The following is a 15,199-nucleotide window of genomic DNA, read 5'->3' on the forward strand; positions in this document are numbered from 1 at the left end:
AAGACATACTTAGAGAGAGGGAGGAGGAGGAGAGAGAAACATGAATTGGTTGCCTTCTGGACCTGCCCCAGCCAGGGATGGAATGCACATCCCAGGTATATGCCCTGACCGGGAATCGAACCTGCAACCTCTCGGTGCACAGGACGACGCTCAGCCAACCAAACCACTCCAGCCAGGCACTCCACTTATATGCTTAAAGCAACCTTGTCAGGTAGATAGGGCAGGTAGGCGTCAACCCCATAAGACAAATGAAACTGATCTTCTTACTCCTAATGTAGTGCTCTTTCCTTACTTTGACTAGTTTCTTGACCAAATGCCAATGAAAGGGCTTTATTTTAATACGAATTCCTGGGTTTTCATGTCTAATAGTAACTTTTGAAACTTTATGGAATCATTAGAACTCTGTTAATCTGGGGGAGGGGGACACAATTAATAGTTGATAAATTCTCTGTCTACCTCTGTTAACTGACTGCTTTCTCTTCCTGTGTGTGTTCTGGGTCTTGGAAGTAAGTGCAGGGTCAAGTGTAAATGTAGCAAGTGGAGCCTTCATACCAAACAAACACTTAACGGATGGCTGCTGGATGGCAAATATGTCGTAAATGAGCACTCATTTTTCGACATGTTTCAGGAGATTCTTCATTCAGGATTGTACGATTTAAACACCTTCTTCATTAAGGGAAACGAGGTAGGATGTACACACTCAAGTCACTTCCGTTTAGAACCCTGTATGTCCTTGTATCAGCCCACACGAGCGACTGGGATGCCCAGTGGTTGTAAATGCTAACACCATTGTGTTTATTTTTATGAGAATCAGGTCAAGATGAGCCCAAGCAAAGGCACCGAACAACCTGGGAACACAAGCAAAATGGGAAATAAAATATATTTCATAGCAAGTCTTTACAGATGGATTTTGCAGAGAAGAGTAATTAACCACGGGTCCAATCGAGGATGCATTTTTAATGCTTTGCAGGTAATCTAGAGAAAAGCTAAATAAAAAAAAATTCCAGCCCCAACCGCTCTTCTAAATGGGCTGAGAACTATAGCAGTGAATTAAAATAACCTGTGAATTTTTCTAACCAAAATAAAAATACCAGTTATGAAATATTTCTTTTACTCTTTGCCAATTCTTTAATAGTCCATTAGGTATTTCTAGGAGGTGGAGTAGTTGAAATGAAAATTTGAGCTCAGAAACCTGAAAGGCCAGAATCTTGAATAAACTGACTGAGGCGAGATAGAACTGGGTGTGAAAGGAGGCTTTTTCTGTGGTAGATTTGCCTTCAAACTGGGCATGTGTTTCATTTGGATAAGTCTTTGAAAGTTCCAGGAATCACTGAAAAAAGAGACTTGAAGAAACTTAGAAATAACTGGTTTAATCCTCCTGCAGCCTAAGAGTGGGCCACTTCCTGGAGAAGGTATCCAGTTGCTTCTACACGGTTCGGCCAACCGGTTCTGTCCTTTTCAGATGAAAAGTTGTCACTCACCTCCGTTAAAGAATCCGTTCTTTCAACCCGCTCCCTCTCCCCATTAGAACCCTGGTATAAAACCGGATTTCTTGTGGACTCCCTTTCTGCCTGACCCAGAAATGATTGATTGAATGTGTTATTCTTTGTGTCGTTTATAGAGAGAGCCTGAATGAATATCTGGCCCTGGCACTCCACTCCATTTCAGCTTCCTAGGCCCACGCTTAAGAACATTTTAATCTTCTTTCTGTTGCTTGCACTGGAAATGGTGGAAATAATAACATGGCTAATAATTATATGATTGGTAATTATGTGTCCCACAGTGAAGCATAATATAGTTTTATTCTGATACAGTTTCCTCTAGGTCGTATATAGGAGGGATTTTCGATTCTCAGGTCCTTTTCAGAAAAAACTAGGCTTAAAAAAAATCTTAACTAAAGTAAAAGCAGTTCATTTACAGGGCCCCCTGCTTTGGCGAGGCCATTTACAACACGGGGATACCGGTGCGGTATTTATACCTACAGAGATAGGTTAAAAGACAATGCCCTTATATGTGGCATTATTTCATTAAAAACAATTTCATTCCAAATTATAGCCTTTATTCTCTTTTTAAATGACTGGTTGTTTAAATAGCAGCCATTCCTGGTTTCATTCTTTAAATACCACCCTAAAGGAGTAAAGCTAAAATAGGTACCTTCAGCTTTTTTGTACCATAGAGATTGTTACTTTGGAAAAAAAGAAAAAATCCAATTTCCTTGAGGCAAAACTTGGAAATTTGGCTTTACCCAAAGTTTTTCATACTACTAGTTACCCAAAGAATACAATGAGATACAATTATGGAACGTTAGCTCTAAGAAACATTTAGTTTAATCTCTTTATTTAACAGTCAAATAAATTGGGCCCGATTGGCCAGCCAGTTCTAGTGGGTTACACAGGTGGGTGGTGGGGAAGTCTGTGGGGATTTCTCTCACCTCCAAGTGACTCTGTTGAACCCTGTGTTTTCGGTTGGATTTGGCTTGGGAAGTGGCAAAAGAGGAAAGCTAAGAAGAAACAACCCATGACAGCTTCATGGCCAGCTCATTAAAGTAGTCCTGTGCTTGACACTATATTGCTTTCTTTGCTGGGTGTGGATGGACAGGTATTGATGAAATGTCTCGGGTTCTAATTCAGAATGCCTGGTGACAAATTGTAAGTTTGAAAAGTTGAGGTTATCAGCAAGCCACAGGGTGTGTCTATGGGCTCCAGCCTTCAGCAGCCTTGCTCCTATCTCCAGCAATACTGCTCCTCAACAAGGATGTACTTGATCTCTTCGCCACAAGGAGTAGATTAAATGCTGTAGTAGACATGCCATTAAGATACTTCATTGTGCCCTGGCCGGTGTGGCTTAGTTGGTTGAGCATCATCCTATGTACCTAAAGGTCACAGATTTGATTCCCAGTGTCTGGGTTTCAGGCTCCATCCCCAGTTGGGGGGGGGGGGGTGCAGGAGGCAGTTGATTGATGTTTCTCTCCCTCATCAATGTCTCTCTCTCTCCCTCTCCCTTCCTCTCTCTCTGAAACCAGTAAAAACATATTTTAAGAATATATATATAAAAATACTTCATTGTACTAAGGCATTCACACCTCAAACACACTGAAACTTAGCGCCTTCAGCCACCCAAGAAGCATATGAATGACCTGGAGAAATGCCTAACATTATATCTACTTTTGTATTTCATTATTAAATGCAATTTAAAAGTTTCTTTGGAAGTAAGTTGTCTATTGGTTTGAATAAAACCAGAATGAAAAAAAATAGCAAATTCCTTTCCAATCTCCTCTAAATGATTCTCTCTGCCACTGTGTCTACTTGGTTGTGGCTCTGACTACATTAACTCCTTGACCTTGGCCTAAGTCAGACCATAGGTTTCAGAGTACTTTCCACCACTAGCTATGCCTCTTTGAGATTTTGTTTTGTTTTCGAAGAAGCTAAATTGGAAGCATTTGAGATGTTTACTATTTATGTTTGTTGTTTGATATTTTATTTCTTACCTTTCTGGACACAATTCTCATGATAATAGAATAGCATGGAAATAGAATTTATTTTACTTTATTGGAAATAGAATTTTAATACCATGTTGAAACCAAGAAATCATTTAACACAACTCCTCATTTTAGAGGTGAAGAAATTATAGGTCAAAGATGAGAAGAGACGGTCATTCCTGTTGCCTTTGCTATCTTAAAGGGATTTGGTTTAAATTATTTTCTTAACAATATAAACATTTATTCTCTCTAATCCCTAGTCATGATTTGGTTTTCATCACCTAGTGATTGATATGATGTTTTGGGTTAAAAAAAATTTTAGATACAAAGAGATGCGTTGGCCAAAGTCAGAGACCTTGAGGTAAGGTAGAGGAAAACGTGGTGTTGAATTTTGCAGTGTTAGTCCTGAGGGAAAGCCCTTTTTAAAAATGAGTCAGAAATTTAAAATCTGCATTTTTCTCATTATCTTTAATATTTTATCTTACTCAAGAAAGACTTCTGAGAAGCCAAATATATCCTGCAAATTTTCTACTTTTTTTTTTAATCCTCACCCAAGGACATTTTTCCATTTTTTGTTCAGATAGAGCGGGAGGGAGAGAGAGGAAGAGAGAGAGAGAGAAACATCGATGTGAAGGGACACATCGAGTGGCCGCCACCCGCACAACCAACCAGGGCCGGGGACAAACTGCAACCGAGGTACGTGCCCTTAGCGGGAACCGAACCCCGGTCTCTCTGTACCGCAGGCCGTCGCTCCAACCGCTGAGCCAAACCGGCCAGGGCTATCCTGCAAATTTTCTAAAACAACCCTTCCAATGGCTTACCTGGACTGACATGTTGACTTACTAAATTGAGATAATTGTATAACTCATTTGTCTCTTGGGGGGAAAAGAGGTGGTTATGATTAATTTCAGTGAAAGAATTTAAGTTGAAGTGAGAGAACTAATAATGAACATGAATGTAGAAGTGTTGTCCATGGAAGTGTTGTCTTTGAAAGGAACCATCATGGAACTGATTTCTACCAGTGTGAGAAGTTGTCTACCTCAGCTCTAAAGTATTCTATAGATTCAAGTCATTTACTGTAAGGAATCAGGGGCGCCGCCGAATAAAATAGAGAAGAGACTGGAGAGCCAATCAGCCGAATAAACAGGGATGAGGCTTTATTGGGTGCACTCCGGGCGGGTTCACAGACTCCGGTCGAGTCCTAGAAGCCGCGCTCAATGTAGGGGCTTGTGTCTTTTATGTCTGCCTGCTGTAGCTGGAATTTGTCCCTTAGGGTTTGGCCCTGCGGGGGCTATGCATGGAGCCTCTGGAATGTGAATCAATAAGAGCAGGATGGGAGTTAATCTACAAGCTCGAGGCAGGACGTTCAGGGTGGGAGACAAGGCTGAGCAAGGTGACAATGGTCGAGCACTTTGCCTGGCGCCAGTCCCCCAGGCCATCGGACATTTACCATATTAGTATCTGTTAACTCTCTTATTATCTCTAAAAGCTTAAATAAAACAAAACAAAGGCCACTGTTCTTCAGCAAACCCTTTTCCCCCAATTAGATCTAATTAAATGAAGAATTGAACAGGGTTTAGGTATATCTACTACTGACCATTATTATTCTCTTTATTCAGGAACAGAATAGTAAAAAATGGGAGGGCAGAATCAAGATGGTAGAGTAGGTATTATCAGCCTCAGTATAGACTAATGAATCAATGGAGTTTGTCCCTTTACATAAATATTCAACTATGCAAATTATTCCCACTAAAAAAATAATGGGATTGTGAATAATTTTTTAGAGTCAGCATGTGTTACTTTAATTATTTCAATTAAAAAATATAGCCCAGCCGGTGTGGCTCAGTGGTTGAGCATCGACCCATGCACCAAGAGGTCACTGGTTCGACTGCCGGTCAGGGTACATGCCCAGGTTGTGGGCCCAATCCCCAGTGGGGGGCATGCAGGAGGCAGCCAGTCGATGTTCTCTCTCATCAATGTTTTTATCTCTCTCTCTCTGTTTCTCTCTCTAAAATCAATAAAGAAAAAAAAAATACCAGAAGTAAAAACAAAAGAATATAATTTTTATGGTGATTTTATTTTCCAATCACTTAGATCCTTTTTTAGTGCTCCCATAAGACCATGTGTCATAACAGCACCACAGAATTTTATTTCTATTCAAGTTAGGACATTTTCAGGAAACCTAGACACCAGGAATAAACAGTGACTGACAATCACAAGTTGACCTTGTGAAAATGTTGCCATATTCATTTGCACCATCGTCTCTGCTGTATCATAAGTTCTTCCAGGCCAGAGACCTGTCTTATTCATCTTTGTATCTCCAGTTCAATGAGGCCCTTGATGAATATCTTTTGAATGGATCTATGAAGTAAGTTCTGTAATTCTGAGTTTTGTATGAATAGGATAAATTCCAATTCTAAATGTGTAACACAGGGCTGTGCCCTAATGTGGCATCACCGCCCACTCATATATAACAATACAGCCCTTAAGTAACGAGGAACGCTGCACAGCACAGTTGAGTATGCACCCTTCTTGAAGCTGATGGCACGGTTTTATTAACACAAACCAGGATTTTCCTTTAGAAGCTGCTGAACCTGTTGCCTACTTACTGTCAGAACAGTTTATCGTCAACTGAGCTACAAGGGAAACCATTGTATTTGGCAGACATTCTCTAGTATTTAAATGAACAATACTAAATAACCCCATACAACAGGTCAACTCATTCAGCTATTGGAATGTATATTTTGCAGCTAACTTAACCCCGGTGAGTCCATTGGGATACCATTCTGCTTAATTAAAAAAAAAAAAATTGAGACTTTCACCAAAGGCCTAGCTGCACTGCTTTTACGGTCCAGGAAGCCGATTTTTAGCGTGCCTGGGTCTCTAGAATCCACCCCTCCTGCTTAGCAAAGAGGATCCTAATCCCTTCTCACAGCAGGTTTGCTCAAGATTACACAGGTTTTAGATTCCAAATAAAGCTGGCAGATGCCTTGACAGGCAAGGAGGTAAGAGAAACATTCCTGAGAAGAGGGCGTGGCCGGGGGGGAGGGGCAGCTTCTGGAGCATGGGAGGGGATGAAGTAGGTAAGAGAAACATTCCTGAGAAGAGGGAGTGGCCTGCCTGGGGGGGGAGGCGGGGGGGAGGAGGGGGCTCCTGGAGCAAGGGAGGGGATGAAGCACCACAGAAGGAGTTAGAAAGTGAACAAAGGCACCTAGGGCCTGGGCTGAGAAGGGATAGCAAGGAGAGGCCATCAGAGTGCTATGTGAGGGGGATGGCCAAGGGGCGAGGTCACTCACCGCCTCAGGGGAGGATGCCTCCAGAGAAGGGCTCAGCTACCTACCCTGGCTCTGCCTGCCTCTCTACCTCTCACTCCCAGGGACACACTTGTGCTTCCACCAATTGGGCAATTGCAGTAAAAGACCAGAGACACCTCTGAGCGGAGTTCACCCCTGGGAGATGCTGTCTGTGGAGAAATGATTAGCTTCCATATTTCACGACATAGAACCCTGGGGTCTCAACCGGAGACTTGCCTGAGTATGTGAGCACAGTCATACTGCTTTTGCAGGAAATAATTTGGCTTCGTTTATAAAGAAAAGCCCCGTATCCCAGTTCTGCGTAGGGTGGAGAACGTCTAGCAGAGAATGTCAAGTTCTTAGGAATTTTAAGAACGGAAGGTCAGCTCTGTCACACATGAATCCCCGATATATAAAATGTGGCTCTTTTTATTTTATTTATTTTTATTTTTTAAACTTATCTTTATTATTGAATGTGTTACAGATTTCCCCCCATTTTCCCCTATTGACCTCCTCCTCCCCACTTCCACCCCCCTCCTGCCCTCCCCACACTAATGTCTTTGCCCATTGGTTATGGACATATGCATAGAAAGTCTTTGGTTTATCACTTCCTGCTCCCCTCCCCCCTTCCTTTGAGGTGCATCAGTCTAACAGCCGATTTGTATTTCTTAATCCCTTCACCTTTTTTGCCCATCTCCCCAACCCCCCTCCCATCTGGCAACCAATAAAAAGTTCTCTGTATCTATGAGAATGCTTCTGTTCTGCTTGTTCATTTTGTTTGTAGATTCATCTGTTGATAGATATGTATTTATTGCCATTTTATTGTTCACATTTTTGTTCTTCCTCTTCTTTAAGAAGAGCCTTCAACATTTCATATAAATATTGGTTTGGTGCCCTGGCCAGTTTGGCTCAGCTGTTAGAGCGTTGGCCCGTGGATCAGAGTCCCAGGTTCGTTTCCTGCAAAGGGCACGTACCTCTTTTGCGGTTCATCCCCGGCCCCAGTTGGGGTTGTGTGGGTGGCAACTAGTCGATGTGTCTCTCTCACATCGATATTTCTCTCTCTCTCTCCCTCCCTCTCTCCCTTATGCTGTATCTGAAAATAAATGCAAAAATGTCCTTGGATGAGGATAAAGAAAAATAAATAAATAAATAAATAAATAAATAAATAAATAAGTAAGTAAATAAGTAAATAAGTAAGTAAATATTGGTTTGGTGGTGATGAACTCCTTTAGCTTTTTCTTGTCTAGGAAACTGTATTCCATTGATTCTAAATGATAGTTTTGCAGGATAGAGTAATCTTGGTTGTAAGTCCTTGCTTTTCATCACTTTGACTATTTCTTGCCACTCCCTCTGGCCTGCCAAGTTTCTTTTGAAAAATCAGCTGACAGTCTTATGGGAGCTCCCTGGAAGGTAACTAACCGCTTTTCTCTTGCTGCTCTTAAGGTTCTCTCTTTGTCTTTAACCTTTAGCATTTTGATGATGATGTGTCTTGGTGAGGACCTCTTTGAGTTCATCTTGTTTGGGACTCTCTGTGCTTCTGGGACTTGTATGTCTGTTTCCCTCACCAAGTTACAGAAGTTTTCTGTCGTTATTTTTTCAATAGGTTTTTAATTTCTTGCTCTTTTTATTCTTCTTCTGGCACCCCCATGATGTGAATGTTGTTATGTATGAGGTTGGCTCAGAGCTCCTTATGCTATCCTCATTGTTTTGGATTCTCTTTTTTTTTTTTTTTTTTTTTTTTTTTTTGCTGTTCAGATTGTGTGTGTGTGTGGTTTTTTGTTTTGTTTATTTTTTGTTGTTGTTGTTGTTTTTTTGCTTCCTTATATTCCAAATTGATGGTTTGCTTCTTGGCTTCACTTACTTTACTATTGATTCCATGTAAATTAATCTTTATTTCAGTTAGTACATCACTCATTTCTGACTGGTCCTTTTTTATGCTCCGGAGGTCCTCACTAAGTTCCTTAAAGTTCTCACTAAGTTCCTTGAAATTCTCACTAAGTTCCTTGAGCATCTTTATAACTGGTGTTTTGAACTCTGCATCTGTTAGATTGCTTAGCTCCATTTTGTTTAGTTCTTTTCCTGGAGTTTTTTGTTCTTTCATTTGAGACATGTTTCTTTGTCTCCTCATTTTGGCTGCCTCCCTGTGTTTCTATGTATTAGGTAGAAATGCCATGTTTCCTAGGCTTCGTAGGGTGCCCTATTGTTGTAGGTGTCCTGTAGGGTCTGGTGGCACAGCCTCCCTGATTACCCCAGCTGGACCCTTGAGGTGTACCCCTCATGTGGACTGTGCACCCTTCTGTTGTAATTGAGTCTTGATTGCTGTTGACACATCAATGGGAGGGATTTACTCAGGTTGTTCAGCTGCAAGGACTGGCTGTGCCCACTGACCTCTGACTACCTTGGAGGATCAGCTGTGCAGGGGCCACCACCCAGAGCAAGACTTACTTCAGCAGGGCTCTGGTACCCACTGAGTCCACTCCTTGAGTGTGTCACTTGTGGAGGTGGTGGTGTCTCAATGTGGTCTGAAGCTGTCCACTGGGTGTGCTGGCTCTGGGGCAAGGTCAGTCACTGCCTGTGTTCTACCAGGGGCCACCAGGCATAACCTACAAAGCAGTCTGCAGATGGCTGCTGCTTGTGCTGGGGTTGGAGGTGCCCAGGAAAAGCCAAGCAGTGAACCAAGGCTGGCTGCTTCTAGTGTTGGACCTGGGGTCATTTAGCAAGAGATATGGGGCTTGCTGGGGCCAGATGCTATTTGTTTCAGAGAATTTAGGAAACTCTGAAGCAGGAGCCAAGACAGGCCAATCCTATGGTAAAGCCACTGGAAATAGCTTGGGTAGGCCAGGAAATTGGGTGGGGCAGGGCCTCAGGCAGTCACCTGGGCAGGGCAAACAGTGTGAACCTGGTTGTTGGAGTCCCACCTATGGCAATCCTCTGCTGGCCCTGCGGGGGAAGGGCTCACCAAAGGAACACCTCCGTCAGCACATCTGTCCTGGAGAAAGCTGCCTCTCCAGCTCTTGCCCCTATGCCAAACAACTCAGTTGTCCTCCGTACATCTCTGATGCCTTTCATGCTGCCTCCCCCATGCTGGAGCTCAGAGGGAGCGAGTTCGAGTAAGTCTGTGTGCAGGTCCTTTAAGAGGAGCTGCCTGGGGCTCCCGCAGCCTCAGTTCATGCTGGTTTTCCAGCCAGAAGTGATGGGGATTCTCTTCCTGGCACTGGAACCCTGAGCTGGGCGCCTGGTGTGGGACGGGGACCCCTCAGTCTCAGGGAGGACCTTCCCAGCCGAGGTGTCCTCCTGAATTTTATCCCCACACGTGGGTGTGGGACCAGCCTGTCCCCTCCGCCCTCCTACCAGTCTCCATGCGGCTTCATCTTTAATCTCGTAGTTGTAGGACTTCCATTCAGCTCCATTTCAGGCGGTTCTGAAGGATGTTGTTCTGTAGTTTAGTTGTAACTTTGATGTGGTTGTGGGAGGAGGCGATACCACGTGTACCTGCCCGCTGTCTGGACCAGACTCGACGCGCCTCGTGAAATGAGCTGTGGGAGGAATATGGGCATCTCGGGCGCCAGGAGAGATTTTCCTGACAAGCTGACGGCATTTTGCTTGCCAGAGCATGGCTGAATGTCTGCTAGGTTAGAGGTCCGATGGGACTGAGGGTCACGGAAACACTAGAAAAAAATTGCATTTCAGCGGAAAACGCTGAAGATTCCCCCTCTACAGAAGACTGACCTCTCCAGAGGACCAGCTTCTAGCCCAGCTCCTGGTCTTTGCGCAGCTGCAACTCTGTAAGTGACAGGTGACTGCCAGACCTGACCCTGGGTCTGATCTCGTAGTGATTTAGCTTCCTTCACCCACGTGGATAAACTGCTTTTGTCTCTCTGTGTAACTCATTTCAGTGTTCCTTTACTCCTCATATGTTTGTGCTGATTTGACTTTCCCTTTGAACTGGTTATAGCATCGACCTGATTTCCTCATATCATATGATTTTTAAAAAATTCTTTAACCCATATTCCTTTTTATAGCTGTATGGGAGCCACAATTTTACCATTTCCTGAAAATTATCTTTTAACAACTCTCTCTTCCGCTAGCCTTTCAAAGCACTATTTCTTTACTAGGGGTTACAAGACAAATGACTATTTACACATTTTATTTATTTATTTTATGATTATTATTATTATTATTTTTGGTACGTGCCCCTAGTGGGAACCGACGCCGGGACTCTCTGGTCTGCAGGCCAACGCTCCAACCGCTGAGTCAAACCAGCCAGGGCCATTTACACATTTTACAAAATGTAAAGTGACCCAAAGACTCTTCGAGGCAAACTTGTCAGGAAGAGAATGACTTGGCTTCGCTCGAGCTTGGCCACCAGCCTGATGCTATTTGTCTAGATGTTCAGGTGTCTCTCTGGTGCTTCCGTTCCTGGTCCTCTGGACTCTGATGAGCCGCCCTGTCTCTGCAGAGGCAGCTCCAGGCTTCTCTGAGCATCGGTCAGGTGCAGCTCCCTGGTCCCTGCCTCGTCTGGCACGTTGTGAGCGGCCCTCGGCGATTCTTGGAGCAGACGGGCTGTATTAATCCATAAAATAATTGTCCTCTCCCAATTTCTAAGTTACCAAAAGAACTCAAGGCTCCCCTGATGAAATTTGACATGACTATTTTTTATCTAAAAATGACTTTTTCAGGATGGAAGCGGTTGTAAGAACTAGAAAGGAAACTTCAAATTTTGCATAAGTGTGGAGTATCTGGGGTGTGGTGTTGTGACTTAGTTATTCATGTCTGCAGCTGAGTCAGTGCTTACCAAGGCCTACTGTGAGCTGATTACCACACAAGACTCTCAGCTACAAGTCAGACAAAATCCTTGTCTTCAAGGACCTCACAGGAGAAAAACTCATGTGCACAACTAACCACAAAATACAGTGAGATCATAGCCATACTTAGCGCTATAAACACAACGGGAGAAGCAGAACGGGTCCAAAAAGTGCATCTAATCGCTTCGTAAAGAAGTTCATCTAGCATTTTAATTGAAAAGACTTGAGAGTTGTCCAGTCACTTTGCAGATGAAGGAACCAAGTCCCAAAGATGTTATATGGTCACAGTTCATCTACAATGTAAACATAGATATATATTAAATTGTGCGATCAAACCATGATTCTCTAGCAAATATACATTTTACCTCTTAAGCTATAGCTGCTATTTTGTCAATTCAGGGAATTAACCTGCTTTGCTATGTTTCTAGTCTACTTGTGAATGTAAAGAAGCGATTTGTAAAGTAAAAGGCTTTTGGCAGGCTAACATCTCAGGGGAGAATTTCTCGAGTTTTGCAGGGTATCCCATTATCTGAGCTGTTATCTGAACTGCAGTCCTGGGAGGTCTCTCTGGGCTAATGGGACCAATCCAGTAGCTGCGGATTGGGATGGCAGTGGTGGTAGTACCATAGCAGGGTCTGTCTCCTGGGCTGGCAAGAATTAAGTGGAGTCAGGGCTGCAGCTTTTTTGGCTGGGGTTCAGGACTGGGTTCCTATCCAACAGGAGCTAGGGTGAAAACCAGAAGCTGGGCAGGAGGCCAATCAGATCAAATGGCAGCTCAGTTCCCAGGGGTCTCAATTCACCTCCAGGAACACTGGACAAACTACTTCCAGATTCTGCTCACTCATGAGAAGGAAGCTTCTAACATATGGACAGACTGAGCCATCCCTAGCTCAAGGCTCAGGTAGGGAGCAATTGGGTGGGGTTGGGGATAGTCAGAGATGAACAGGGACGGACACCATCTTTCATAGACTTGGGGTTTCTTATGAAAATATACCTGTTGATAGAAGAAAATAGAGAAAAGGATAAAGAGGGAAAGTTAGAATTAACCATGAATTCAAGACTTCCAGACTTCTCTCTCTCTCTCTCTCTATATATATATATAGTCTCTATATAAAGACAAGATTGTATATATTGTTTATTAGACTGTTTTTTCCACTCAATATTTTGTGCACATTTTCTGAAATTATTAAATGTATATTTTTATTGAAATAACTCTTATTAGGCACATATAATGGACAGTTGTCTCAGCTGATTAATTAATTTTAACCATTATCATGGATAGAATTTAAGAGTTGAGAGGGATGTGATAGCCACCCTGTACTTTCATTCTACAGATGCAAAAACTGATGTCCAATTTAATTCAGAGATTTGCCAGTTTGAACACAGTAGTTTTAAACAGAGCCCAGGCTAAAGCCACGCAGGACCCTCCCTGCTGCACAGCGACACCCTGGAGTCGTTATTTCATGTGCCTGTGGCCTGTCTTCCTCTCCAGACTGTGAGTTCCTTGAGGGCAGAGCTGTGTGATGCCTTTGCCGCTTCACGTGTGTCTCCAGACTGGCAGTAACGGCATCATTTGGGAGCTGGTTAGACATGGAGAATCCCAGGCTCCACCTCGGCCCGATGAATCAGAATCTGCATTTAACGAGATGCCTAGGTGATTCCCATCCACACTGAAGTCTGAGCAGCTCTGAGGGAACGGTCATCAGGAATTTATTTGTGGTGGTTACGGTGTTTGTGTCTCCTCCTAAATTCACACGTGGAAACCTAATCCCCGATGTGATGGTGCTTGGAGCAGAGTCTTTGGGAGATGATTACTTCACTAGGGCTGAGCCCTCCAGCTGTGAACCGGGAAGTGGGTCTGCACGAGACACCGACCGCATCTGCAGCACCTAGATCTTAGACGTACCAGCCTCCAGATCCACGGGAAGTATTTCTGTTGTCTATGAAACACCCAGTGTCCGGTATTTTGTTATAGCAGCTCAAACAGACTAAGACAGTGGTATTAATGGAGCCTTTGATTCACAGCAATGGAAACGAACTCCAAGTACCTTAAAGCAGAAACGGGCATGACAGCATTTTTTGGAAAAGAGACCAGTGTGTTATGGGGGAATTCAGTACCAAACTTTAGGGATTAAGCCTCAGGGACCTTAGAAATAGTTGGTTGACCTTTTCTATGGGGCTATACCATAAATGTAATGCCCAGTCACAGTGTCTATCCATTCCAAATTTTAAATGCTGTGGGGAGTGGGGGGAGAGACCCTTGAGGGGTCATGTAGTAGCATAGCTACTGAACCCCACCCCTATAGCCATAAGTCCTTCCCAGAGAGGGAGGATCATTGAGAAGCAGGCACCATTACAAACATTGTCTGCTATAATTTTTAAACTAAAGTGGTTACATTTTTGGTAATAATCGGGCATAGAGAAGAGCCTATTTCTAGTCTTTCCCCTTTTACAGCCCGTTTCTCTGATTTTCTTCCTTGCGATTTCTCCCTCAACGAGAACATCCATTCTAATGATTCCAGCAATTAACATTTTGCTGGTGACACTCAAACGTACTCCCAGCTAGAATCTCTTTTCTGGGTCCAGCCTCTATCTCCAAATGTTCTGTCATGACTTAAAGTTCAACATGGCCACAATTGGGTTCATCATATGTCCCTCCCAAATTCTTCATTTCCATCAAGATGCTACTGTTTTCCATGACAACTAGCATCTGTGGCTCCTTCCTTGTTTTTCACATGCCAAATCCTGAACTTTAAAATGCGAATGCCTTCAATTCTCCCTCCCCTCCCTACTGCCAACCAGAGTTCCAGTCCTCATCCACTCTCTTTTAGATCATGCCCTGTTCCCTTGCCATACCCCTCCTCCTGTCCAATCTTTTTGTCCTGCCTTTGCCAGGTAAATTTTTCTTAGTCTCCACGTGCATCGTCCCACTGCCCACCCCAGAGAATGTTTAATGTTATTTCAGGACATTTTATATGTAGGTCTGAGGTTGTGACCACAAGATAACATTGGTAACTCAGAGGTCCCCATTGCCAGTGATCTACTTAAATGTTATGTGAAAAAAATATTTTTCTAGAAATATTCTATGAGACAGATAGCCAACTCTATTCGAAATAAATAGCATAGTGTTTACATAAAGAGCTATACGTTTAGTGTGACCATTAACCTGTTAAAGGAAAAACGGTTTCCTCTACTCACACCAACACTTCTGACACCAAATCCGTGGGTTTTCCACACCGAGCAATTGTCCAACTCTCTGGATACCAACTGGGTGTCCTGTAATTCAGCCATGACATTAAGTACCTGGAGTTAGTGCGGACCCCACAGGTTAAGGGTTCTGACCTACAGGACTGCCCCCCACCCTATCCCCGATGCTCAATGCAAGTCCAGGTTGGTACCTGTGCTTCAGACTGAATGGCTGTAAGTCAGAGATTCCCAGGACCCCCCCTCCTCAGGTTTGATAATTTGCCAGAATGGCTCACAGAATTCAGGAAGGTGCTTAACCAATTAGATTACTGTCTTATTAGAAAAGGATACAATGAAGGAACAGCCAGATGGAAGAGGTAGTAGGGCACAGTCAGAGGGAAGGGGTGTGGGAGCTTCCATGCCCTCTGGGCATGCCG

Source organism: Molossus molossus, unplaced genomic scaffold, assembly GCF_014108415.1.
Source record: "Molossus molossus isolate mMolMol1 unplaced genomic scaffold, mMolMol1.p scaffold_m16_p_4, whole genome shotgun sequence".
NCBI lineage: Eukaryota > Metazoa > Chordata > Mammalia > Chiroptera > Molossidae > Molossus > Molossus molossus.